This window comes from Eretmochelys imbricata, chromosome 3, assembly GCF_965152235.1.
Source record: "Eretmochelys imbricata isolate rEreImb1 chromosome 3, rEreImb1.hap1, whole genome shotgun sequence".
In the NCBI taxonomy this organism is placed as follows: domain Eukaryota; kingdom Metazoa; phylum Chordata; order Testudines; family Cheloniidae; genus Eretmochelys; species Eretmochelys imbricata.
Window position 1 is genome coordinate 207037232 of NC_135574.1, and position 11505 is coordinate 207048736.

The following is an 11505-nucleotide window of genomic DNA, read 5'->3' on the forward strand; positions in this document are numbered from 1 at the left end:
GTTTTCTGCGTATAAAATCCAGGGCATTAGGGGACAGCAACCAGGGCCCCATGCCTGGTGCCCCATGCCCATGAAGCTACATTGCCCAGGCTTTGGTTGCAGCCCAAGGTGATGTAGCTCAGGGCCCTGGCCTTCTGTCCCATGTGGTGGAGCTTCAGCTTTCTAACCTGGGCCCCAGCGAGTCTAATGCTGGCCCTGCTTAGCGGTCCCCCTGAAACCTGCTCGCAGCCCCCCAAGGGGCCCCAGACCCCTGGTTGAGAACCACTGTTCTAGGATACATGTTCCTTAGCTAAACATGCTTCCTTTAAGGTTACCTAACACTTCTCAGTATAAGACCCTGTTTTCAGTTACTTATAACTTTGTCAAAGTTCAACTATTTGGACGGCAGTTTTCCATGCTGGGTGTCTGCCTCCGGCTGAATTCGTTAAGAGGGAAAGTTTCAGCAAAAATGGTCCAGCCCTTTCCGAGAACGAGAGGAGCAAAGAATCCATTGTTTTGCCCCTGCTCAAAGAATTCTTACCACTGTTTAGTTGAGAAGCTCTTGTACCTCCATGCTTTGGAGCAGGGATTTGGCATTTGGGAGGAGGGGTGCCGCCATGTCAGGGATGTGTCTTGTGACCTCCCCGTGAAGAACTGCCCAGATCTGGACAAGTTATAAGCCTTTGGAAAAATCTCAGTTTGCATATGCTCCGTTAGAGTTTGGGAGCTAAATTCTCTGAAGATTCTGTCTGCACTGAGCATGCTCCAGCCCAGAGTTGCAGGAGCGGAGCAGCATTTTCTCTCCAATTGCTGCTCCAGGCCACTGTGGTGATGAGCACAGGAACTGAGAGCAGGGAGACTGCCTAGCCTATGTTTTAGTACTCTCCCTGCTGGTGGCCAGGCAGCATGCAGGAGGAGGCAGCAGGGATACAGAAGGGACCAGAGCCAGACTGGAGGGGCGTGAGAGGGCATCAGAGAGAGTTGAGTTGGACAAGGATCCTGGGGGGAGCCTGGGCCTGCAAGCTGTGAGTGGGGATGAAGACTGGGGCTGTTTGGTCAGGGAGACTAGCACAAGGAGCTGGGGTGGAGGCAGGAACTGGACAGGGACAGGCTGGTGGGAAACAGAGGCAGAAGGGTCTGTGATCCCAAGAGCCCACTTCCCTGTTGAAAACCTGGAACAGAGATTTCTAAGACTCACCATTCCCTTGCTGTCAGCAAATATCTGTGAAACCCACCCACTCCATGCGTCTGAAGCAGTGGGTTTTTTACCCACGAAAGCTTATGCCCAAATAAATCTGTTGGTCTTTAAGGTGCTCCCGGACTCCTCATTGCTTTTGTGGATACAGACTAACACGGCTCCCCCCTGATACTTGCCACCACTAACGGGTGTGTCTCATCCTCCTCTGCTGCTTGTCCACATATAAGATGACAACCTACTGCTGCTACCTGTGTTAGCTGGAGTGGCAGAAGTTGGTCCTGTGGATTGAACGGTTCCAACATGGCTGCTGAGCCGCCTGGGTGCCAATGTGATTCCGCATAATAGACTTCCTGGTTTTTCAGACTGTATCACTTATATGCACAAGGGGGGGCGGGCAAATGAAGGTTACACAGGCAATCTGAATTCTGGCATTTCCTACAGCTGACTTTGCACCCTAACTGTTCTTGTAACATCGTTCTGGATGCAATCAATATTTGACAAACCAGAATGATAAAGGGATTCTATTTCCCATTTGAAACGATAGCAAAAGAGATTTTTGAAAGACCCAGAAAGAAAACAATCCCCATATTCATTTAATAAATGCACTAGGTAACATCTAAAAGTGGGAAGAAGATGTGTTTGGAGCTGGAAAAGTAGACAATTCAACAGGTGCAAAAAAAAAAAAAGCTATAAAACCACCTTTTAACTTTAGGTTCTGAATACAAACAATGCCTCTCCAACTACTACTTACCTCCTGGCTCTTCACAGTGCACTAAGAAACCTTTAATTACTGCCATAAAATCTCATGCAATAGTGAGCCCAGCAGTGGTTGTTGCTCTTGAAATGGTTACTACTGTACTTCACACTTCCTCTGGGAAATTAAGTCTTTATCTGTTGTTAAAACAGGTTACAAGGGGGCTTTATTGAAGGGTTTATTTCACAGGTGGGGCGAGACTTTTTGTTGTTTGTTTGTGTGTTCCACATTGAGACGTTGCTTCATGTCAGAAAGGGCCAGATTCGGATATTGTTACTCCAGCTGAGTAGCAGCTTACTCCATAAGTAGCTCCATTCACATCAATGGGCGTACTCAGCAGAGGCTGGATAATCAGTTTGTAATCTAGCCCATACCAAGGATTAAAACGTTGTTGGGAGCATTGCAGTCTCCTCTCGTCTGGTCTCCTTGCCGCTGTAGGAAGGGAACCAACCACACCAGTTTGTTGCAGCACAAAATTTAAGAGAAGATGTGGACAAATGGGAGAGAATCCAGAGGAGAGCATCCACAATGATAAAGGGTTTAGAAAACCCAACCTATAAGGAAAGGTTAAACAAACTGGGCATTTCTGATCTGGGGAGCAGAAGACTGTGGAGAGGCCTTATAACAACCCTGAATATTGTAAGGCCTATTATACAGAGGACTGTGATCAATTGTTCTCCATGTCCACTGACGGTAGGACAAGAAGCAATGAGCGTAATCTGCAGTGAGGGGGATTTAGGTTAGACACGAGGAAAAACTTTCGGACTGTAAGGATAGCTAAGCACTTGAATAGGTTACCAAGGGAGGTTGTGGAGACCCGCTCGGTGGAGGTTTTTAAGAACAGGTTGGACAAAGAGCTGCCAGGGATGGTCTAGGTTTACTCGGTCCTGCCTCAGCACAGGGGGCTGGACTTGAGGACCTCTCAAGGCCCCTTCCAGCTAGGCCTGATGCCGTTAGACCTCTGGGAGGGGGCGGAGTCAACGCTCCTCCCACTCCCTGTCCCCTCCTGACAACCTGCATGAGTGGGGGAATGTAGCAACTCGGTGGAGCCTGCTTCCCCCTTGGGCTCCGGAAGCACTGGGATGGCAAATCGACGCCAGGGAGCACCCCGTGGGAATAAGCAAGTCCTATGCCGAGCAAACAAGGTTGGCAAAATCTGGCCCTAAAATACTAGTACCATGAATAAGGCTATGGGACTATTAGTAGAGGGAGGTGTTACTCCGGCAGGTATGTGGTGGGGGGTGTCCAAATCTGCCCGATGGCTTGGAAGACCAGTAGAGTAAGAAGGGATAAAGATGAAGATCCCAACTTTCCATGAAAAGGCTCAGACTCCCCGTAGGTTCTTCTCCCATTTCAGCTCTGACTGCCTCTTAATTGCTGTCTGTCCTAGAGCTGCTCAGTTGGTCCTTGGTGGCTTTACAGAAGACATGAAATAACTCACACTTCTGCGTTTTACTAGAGGTGAAGCCCAGAGGGAGTTGTCTGGTTATGATCTGTGCTGTCTCACCTCTGTCAGATATGGTCCCTCTCACCACAATATGTGGGCACCTCACTACCTCTCAGTGTTACCCGTGTGAGGTGGGGCTATGCCCTGATGCCCATTTTACAGATGGGGAACTGAAATATGGAGGCTAAGGGCCAGATTTTCAAAGGCACCTAAGCACATCTGAAAATCCCTCTAGGCACCTACCTGTATCTTTAGCTGCCTAAAAAATACTTTGAAAATCTGGCCTTAGTAATATGCCTAATATTACATGGGAAATCTGCAGAGAGGAGAGATTTGAAGCCAGCTTTCCAAAGTCCCAGAGGAGAATCCCAACCATAGGGCCACCTTTCTACTCAACTCTCATTCAAGCTTGCAGGGGTATCCCTGACTTTGTGAGACTCCTTGAGCTGAAAGATCCCAGGCCCATTAACCCACTAGGATGTGATATAAATAGAGGATTTTCTTGTGTGACAGCTTGTGCCCCAGTAAAACAAAAAACACTCAGCTCATTTCCATGGGAGAAACACAACAACACTAAGGAATTTAAGGTGATAAAAATCACATATAATGTGAATAAATTGGAAAGTCTATAGAACAATGTACTTGGCATTATGTTCTGACACTTCACATTTCCGTGAAGAATAAAGTGGGCACAGTTCTTGTTAGCTCCCTGGAGCACCAGGTGTGAGCAAATAACAGCATTGACAATTGCCTAGCTGAGATCTGACGTGGGTTACAGAATCCCATGGCATATGGCTTTCCTGCACTTCCAGGAAGTGAGCGCTCTGTCACACGCTTGCTTTTGGACATTGATGTGCTACCTTGGCAGTTCAACAACATAAACTAGCAACTAGGGGAAGTGAAATTTATGTTTGCATCAGCTAAAGGCCTAATCCAGGAAGGCACTTAAGCACGTGAGTAATCCTTCAGCGCGACTACTCACGCGCCTAAAGTGAAACACGTGCTTCACTTTACTGTCTTCTTCATAGGAGTTTGCAAAGTGCCTACCACAATGGGGTCCTGATCCCTGATCAGGGCCCTTCAGCACTACCCTAATACAAATAAACTACTTTCAGTTCACTAACATGCATGCCACATGCTGCGGCCCCTTCTACATGTGGGAGCAGATTTTCTGTCTTGGTCCACTTCCTTTACAATGCTCAGGTGGCACAAAGGAGAGGCCACTGCCTGCAAGTCCCTTGCTGGGATTCCCACAGTTCAGGGGAGAAAGCAGCAGGTGTCCAGTCAGCAGAGCCAGCGTCTATGCTTGGGGCAGGGGGAGGTTTCGGGGTGAAACAGGAAGCTGCAGGAACCTGATGTGCTCCTGCAATCCTCAGACAGCTCCTCAGGGCCCGTCTACCAGCTGGTGCATGTAAGAGCAACCCTAAGCTGCTCAACCCTATGATTGGGGCTAGGAAGAAAACTAGAGAGCCAGAGCCAGGTCCCTGATGGCCTCTTCCATCTGCTGGGTACAGCAGAGACTCCGAGCCAATGTTTCTACCATGCAGTCAGATACTGGTCAGGAATGGTGCATGTTAGTTCAGTGATCAGAAGCACCTTGACGGTCTGATGTTAAAATCATTGATGGGGGATTATAGTGCTCTCTGAGCAATGAGTGTATAAAACTCGTGCAACACTCATCTTACCCCTTTGTACTACATACTTTGGACTCAGATGTTTTACGTAAATACTGGAGCCAAACCAAGGCACACTGAATGAACAAAATGTGCTGTCACCAGGCCCAGTTATGGGGGATCCAGGCCCATAGCTGGGGGAGTTGAGGTGCATTGTCCCACCCGTTCTTCCCCACTGGCTCCTCATGCATCTGTGGCCTCTATCACACTGGCCTCAAGCTCCCCGGCCGTGATGGTTGGGACAGGTGACTCTTTATCACCTGGCTGGCTCATAACCTTAGCCCCAGGGGGCTGAGAATACTGATAGCAGCAACACTCAGAGGATGGGAAACCAGTGCTGAATCAATAGCCTAATGGAGTACAGAGCCTGGAGAATAACTCAGTGCTAATTCCCCTTCAAACACAGGCTCTGGGCTGCTGCCGTCAGTGACCTGGGGGACATGCGAAATGAAGATCCAGTCTTTCCTAGGAGCTGAAAAGCGATGCATCCAGATGTGGTCCTTTCTTTGTGTTCCATAAGGTAGAACAGGAGAAGGGATGCTGTCTCCCTCCCAAGCCAGCTGCAGCAGATAGGCCCAGATAGACGGGGGGAAAGAAAGAACAGTGCCCACGCAGGGGATGTCAAGAGGAATGTGGTCTTCATGGCTGGCCAGCTGATGTGCAGTTACTCAGGGGCAGGGTAAGGCAAGAGCAAGGTTTGGGTGGAAGGCAAATAGCTCAGGGATGGAGGAAATGGAGAGCAGGTGGGTTCGACCTAGTCATCATTGAAACAAAAACTCTTGCTCATGCCCATAATCAAGAGGGGAGGCAACCCCACTTGGCAAACAAGCTGCTGATAAGGGTACTTCATTAGCAGTGATTATAATCTGCCCCTGGGAAACACACGGTGTCTGGTGACAGCAGTAGCCACTGCGTTCAGCTCTGTGTGCGTGAGATGTGACCTGGGGTGGGAGTCTGTGTGCGTGAAGACCTCCTACGGGTTGAAGTTCTGTCTCCCTAGGAAATAAAACCCAACCAACAGACACTTGGTGCAAGCTGTTCCATTCCGGAGGTGGGGCAAAAATGTCCTAAAGAAGTATTTCAGGGATAATTGTGACAGTCTGCAGTGGGTGACTCCATCTGACATAGTTAAACCACCCCTCTCCCATATCTGATTTAGGGAATCAATTGTAATAAAAACTCTTGCAAATCCCTTTCCCACAAATCTCTGACATACAGACTTTCATTCATTCATTCTACTGTGGTCAAATATGAAAATAGGGAAACAAGAACAATATGAAAAATAGTTGTCCTATTTATTTCAATAAACATACAACAGTGTGCAAAAATCATGGACTTTTGCCCCTCTGCTGAGCTGTAGCAGATGGTAGGGCCTTGCAGCAGCCGTAAAGTCCACATATGTCCTTAATGTAACTTGTTTATTTACACTGAACGCATCAGTCCTGGAACAGAGGTGGTCACAAACTGCACACTGGCTTCCGCAACCTCAGCTCAACCACTATTGCCCAGGTCCCAGGGAGCAACTCAGACTCAAGAGCTAGCTTTAGTTGGAGAGATTAAGGCAGAAAGCAAGCATCTTTGCTGCTTGCCACAGCTCCCCTTCAAAAAAAGCATATCACAAAGCTGACAAAGAAACATTTTTTTAAAAGTGTTTGAGCCAAGAAAAGAAGTTGTAAGACTGTGTGTAACAGCGCAGCCTGGGGATTCCTGCCACAGCAGTGCATTCTTTGCCTATTATCATCAGAATTAATTCATCTTTCTTCTTTCCGGTTCATAAGGTGATCAGTCTTGGCCATTATTTTTAAAGCTGGGTGCCTAACTAAGTGAGCTGATTTTCAGAGATGCTGAGCACCCAACAGCTCCCACTGACCACAAGACACCTAGAATGAGTACAAGGAGAGCTGTGGGTACTTAAAACACAGACAGCTGCAGGTTGCCTGTCTACACTAGAGCTTCCAGCCCTGCTACATTATTGCTGGTGGAACAGCTCCAGTGATCATGCAATGGTGGGAGGTTTTCAGAAAGGTGCCATTTTCGACAAGGCTGCTGTGGTCCGTCTAGCTAAAATGTGTTGCTGAACTAGACAACTTCTTGCAAAATATATAGTGACCATTTGGCAAATCTAATCTGGTTCCAATCGACAGTCACTCATAAAAATATAAACAGGTGTTAATATGAAAAACAACAGTAACAATATTCAGGTTTCAGAGTGGTAGCCGTGTTAGTCTGTATCAGCAAAAAGAGTGAGGAGTACTTGTGGCACCTTAGAGACTAACACATTTATTTGAGTATAAGCTTTCATGGGCTAGAATCTAATTCATCGGCTGCACGCAGTGGAAAATACAGTAGGAAGAGAGAGATATATATACACACAGAGAACATGAAACAATGGGTGTTGCTATACACACTATAATGAGAGTGATCAATTAAGGTGAGCTATTATCCGCAGGAGGAAAAAAAACTTTTGTAGTGATAATCAGAATCGCCCATTTCCAACAGCTGACAAGAAGGTGAGAGTAACAGGGGTGATGGGGGAGGGGACGGGGAAATAAGCATGGGGAAATAGTTTTACTTTGTGTAATGACCCATCTGCTCCCACTCTTTATTCAAGCCTAATTTAACGGTGTCCAGTTTGCAAATTAATTCCAATTCAGCAGTCTCTTGTTGGAGTATGTTTCTGAAGTTTTTTTGTTGTAATATTGCAACTTTTAGGTCTGTAATCGGGTGACCAGGGAGATTGAAGTGTTCTCCAACTGGTTTATGAATGTTATAATTCTTGACCCCTGATTTGTGTCCATTTATTCTTTTATGTAGAGACTGTCCGGTTTGGCCAATGAACATGACAGAGGGGCATTGCTGGCACATGATGGCATATATTGCTCGGAAATACAAAGAGCATGACTCAAATCCTTCCAAGGTGCCTAACTCCCAGAGGAGTTGAGGCTCTGGGCTCATTGGACCACACTGGGCTTGAGGCTGTATTTCTCCTGCTTTCTACATTCTCACAGACGTCAGCTGGAGCTCTGGGTCTGTGAGAACTGCAACATTAGATACATCACACTCCGGGACCTGCTTCATTGTAAGGTGGGGCAAGTTAGTTTCCCCTAAACTCACTTTAGACCCTTTACACTCGCTTAGCTCTGTTCTCACTTGCAATGCATATGAGAGGCTAAGATGATCTAATTTATAGATGGAGGAGCACAAAGACTGTGTAAATTAAAGTCACAGGGGCGCGAGTCAAGCCTCCCGGGTGTGTAACTTACACAAACTTAGACTCCCATGCATGTCAGCACAATGGGTGTATGTGTGTCTGAAAGACTAGGTCTGAGTGTATCCGCGTTTAAACTGACACCACTTTACTCATTTCTGAACTGGGCCAAGTATGGTTAAGTACCATAAATCAACACTTACAAAAGACCCAGTCTTGCTGCCACTTAAGTCAATGGCAAACCGCCTACTGATTTCAGTGCACATTCATGTCACACACAAAAAACAACCCCCGCACTTGATTCAGGCTACCAACATATTTGAGGAATCAGGGCAAAGATTATCTCATCTGTCATATCCATTGAGTATACACACCTGTGATTAACAGATGGCCACTGGCTGTCACTGCTGATTTAAACACATATAACAATCTGTCAGTAAAAACCTGACTCTTAAAGACCGGATTTTCAGATTACCTCTTGAAAAGTAATCCAGTATGTCTCTGAAACAAGGAAAACACGGGTGCAGTTCTTGTTACAGGCCTTTCCCCATTTTAGGTATGAAATACACCTCAAGTTAGATTTCCTGAAACAGTAATTTTTAATAATTATTCTCCATTTCCTTTTCCAGCCTACAATGTCTATGAGCCGCAGTCAGCACTGACCATACCTAATAATAAATTGGCATTGCTTATATGGTGATAATACCTAGCTCTAATATAGCACTTTTTATTAGATGATCTCCAAGTGCTTTTCAAAGAAGTCAGCCTTATTATCAGCCTCTTAAAGATGGGGAAACTGAGGCCAGGGAGGAGGTGACTTGCCCATGGTGAGCCAGCAGCAGAGCCAGAAAAAAACACAGGTCTTCCGAGCCCCAGTCCAATATGCTGTCCTGCAGACCACAAGGCCTCCCCTAAGGTATGTCCCTACAACCACAGGGGTGAGTGTGGGGTCTCTGCTTCACCCACTACTGGGAGAAAACAGAGCTACCCTAGACTGTAAGTTCTTCTGACCATCTTACTGTTCTGCGTTTGTACAGTGCCTAGCACAATGGGGCCCTGGTCCAGGACCGGGCATCCTAGGCTCTGCTGTGTTAAAATTAATAGCAATAATCTAATACCAAGAAAATGAGGCTTTTTGCTTGGCCTGCCTGAGAAAGGTGACTCCAGGAGCAGGATGGGAAGAGCTGGAAAAGCATGAGAAAGGGGAACCAAAGAGCAAGGGGGCTGGAAAAATCACCAGACCCTTACACTTACGGATGAAGCTTCTCTGCCAAATGATGACGTTACAGAAACAGGGGGAGTGGCAAACAACTCCTTCAGCCTGTCCGCCCACAGCACCTGGCCTGGCAAGACTAGAAAGCAGGGGGTCTCATAGAGGTAGGTGATTAAATTACTCTGCCAGCGTGTTGTCCAATGTGGCTATGGGTCAGGTAATGTACATTTGAAATACTCTTCCATACTGAGAGATCTCTGGATTAATCAAAGCTGTTCAGGAACAAGATCTAGGCACCCAGAGAGAAAACCCATCATGGCTGATTCTAAGGAGTGAGCCAGGTCCCTCCAGAGCTTCATATGCGCCTCTCTCCGGCTAGGGCTAAAGAGCTGTGCGGCTGGTGCTGTAGTAGATTTACATCCTCGATGGACTTGTGCCTGCTCTGTAACAGACACCGGCCAGCGGGTCACACGCGTATCATTCTGCTCGCCGCAGAGGATGGTGGGGGAAGGCGTTTCAAAAGCACCAGAGGCATTCAATAGGCCCAGTGCTCCTAAATCCATCAGGCGCTTACGGAAATCTCCCTCTTGACTTCATTTCCAAGGGCACCCTTCATGCACTGGAGAGGAGCGCTGACTGTGGATGTGCTTAGGACATATGGGAAAATGAAAGCAGCATATGGGCCTGGAGGAAGCAGTCCATGGCGAAGTCAAATAAACCACTGAAAGCACTAACACAAAAGGCAATTAAGAGCTGAGTAATATATTAGTGTTTGGGGTTTATATTAGCTTAGTGCCATGGGAGGTTAGAACGGATTAGCGGGGTTGATTCTGTTTTCAGGTTGCACAGAAGACCATTCAGGATGGTTTTGCCATGTTGCGTACAGTTCACCAATGCCTGCGAAGGGAGTGGCGGGGGGGGGGGGGAGGGGAAAGGGATACAACCTCTAGGGTCCAAAGACGCTTTTATGGCATTGTTCAGAGCGCCTTGCCTGGCTCACCCTATTTCACTGCAGAGGGAGCAGGGAACAGGGGGAGGAAAGACCCAAAAGGTTATGAAACGGTCTGTTTGTTACAGAACTGGAAATGTTTAGAAACATTTTGACCGGCTCCACAGTGGGGTGAAAAGCCGGAAGTGTGTGGGGAGGGGGAGGCAATCAAAGCAATGTAACTGAAAATCCCCCCCTCCGCCTTTGGGTTAAATTTAACACTCAGAACATTGAGGTGTCATAATTAGCAAAATGGCCACCGTCTCTACTCACCACCCTCTCTCTCTCTCTCCCACCTGTGGACCCCCAACCTCTCTCTCTAGCCCCCTTTGTACTCCCCCAACTTCCTTTCTCTCACCCCCCTGACTCTTTCTACCCTCTCTTCCCCACAAGTCTGCCTGCTCCCTCTCTCTCGTCAGACTTTTCCTCTGCACCTTGCTTGATGGTACAAGGGTGCACCTCCTGCTGGTGGCACAAAGTGCTCTGGTTTTATTATAATGCATCTAGGCCATTGTTCCTCAACGCTTTTTTGACACCAGGGACCCGCTTGCGGTCTTTCTAAACCATGTCAGAGAGATCTCAGGGACTGGTGCTGGCCCAGGGTCCGGTTGTTGAGAAACACCAATTTGGGTGATGAGAATCAGAAGTCTATTTTTGCTCACGTGACTCACTCCCTGCCAAATGGATTTCAAAATGTCTGTCAGACCGGCCACACGATCAGGACACAAGGTGCTGGGGGTCAGCGAGGCCTGGGCCGACGGCGTTTGCTAATTGGCTGAATTTCAGATTGCACTAGAAAAGGTAACCAAATAGGCAGTACGCACCGTATTCCATGGCAGTTGTCACTTGAGTCACTGAAGACCGACCCCTGCCATATGACAGGAGTATTAACCTTTGGAACCCTACTAAGGTCACGTGACGAGGACGAGGCAATAAAAGTTTCCGTTGATTGCCTGGCCCGGCGCGTGTCATACCCTTGTTGCAGGGGAGGGGTGTGTTCCCTCCTCGAGGCTGAGCCAGGCAACTCTGCGCAGACTCAGCCTTG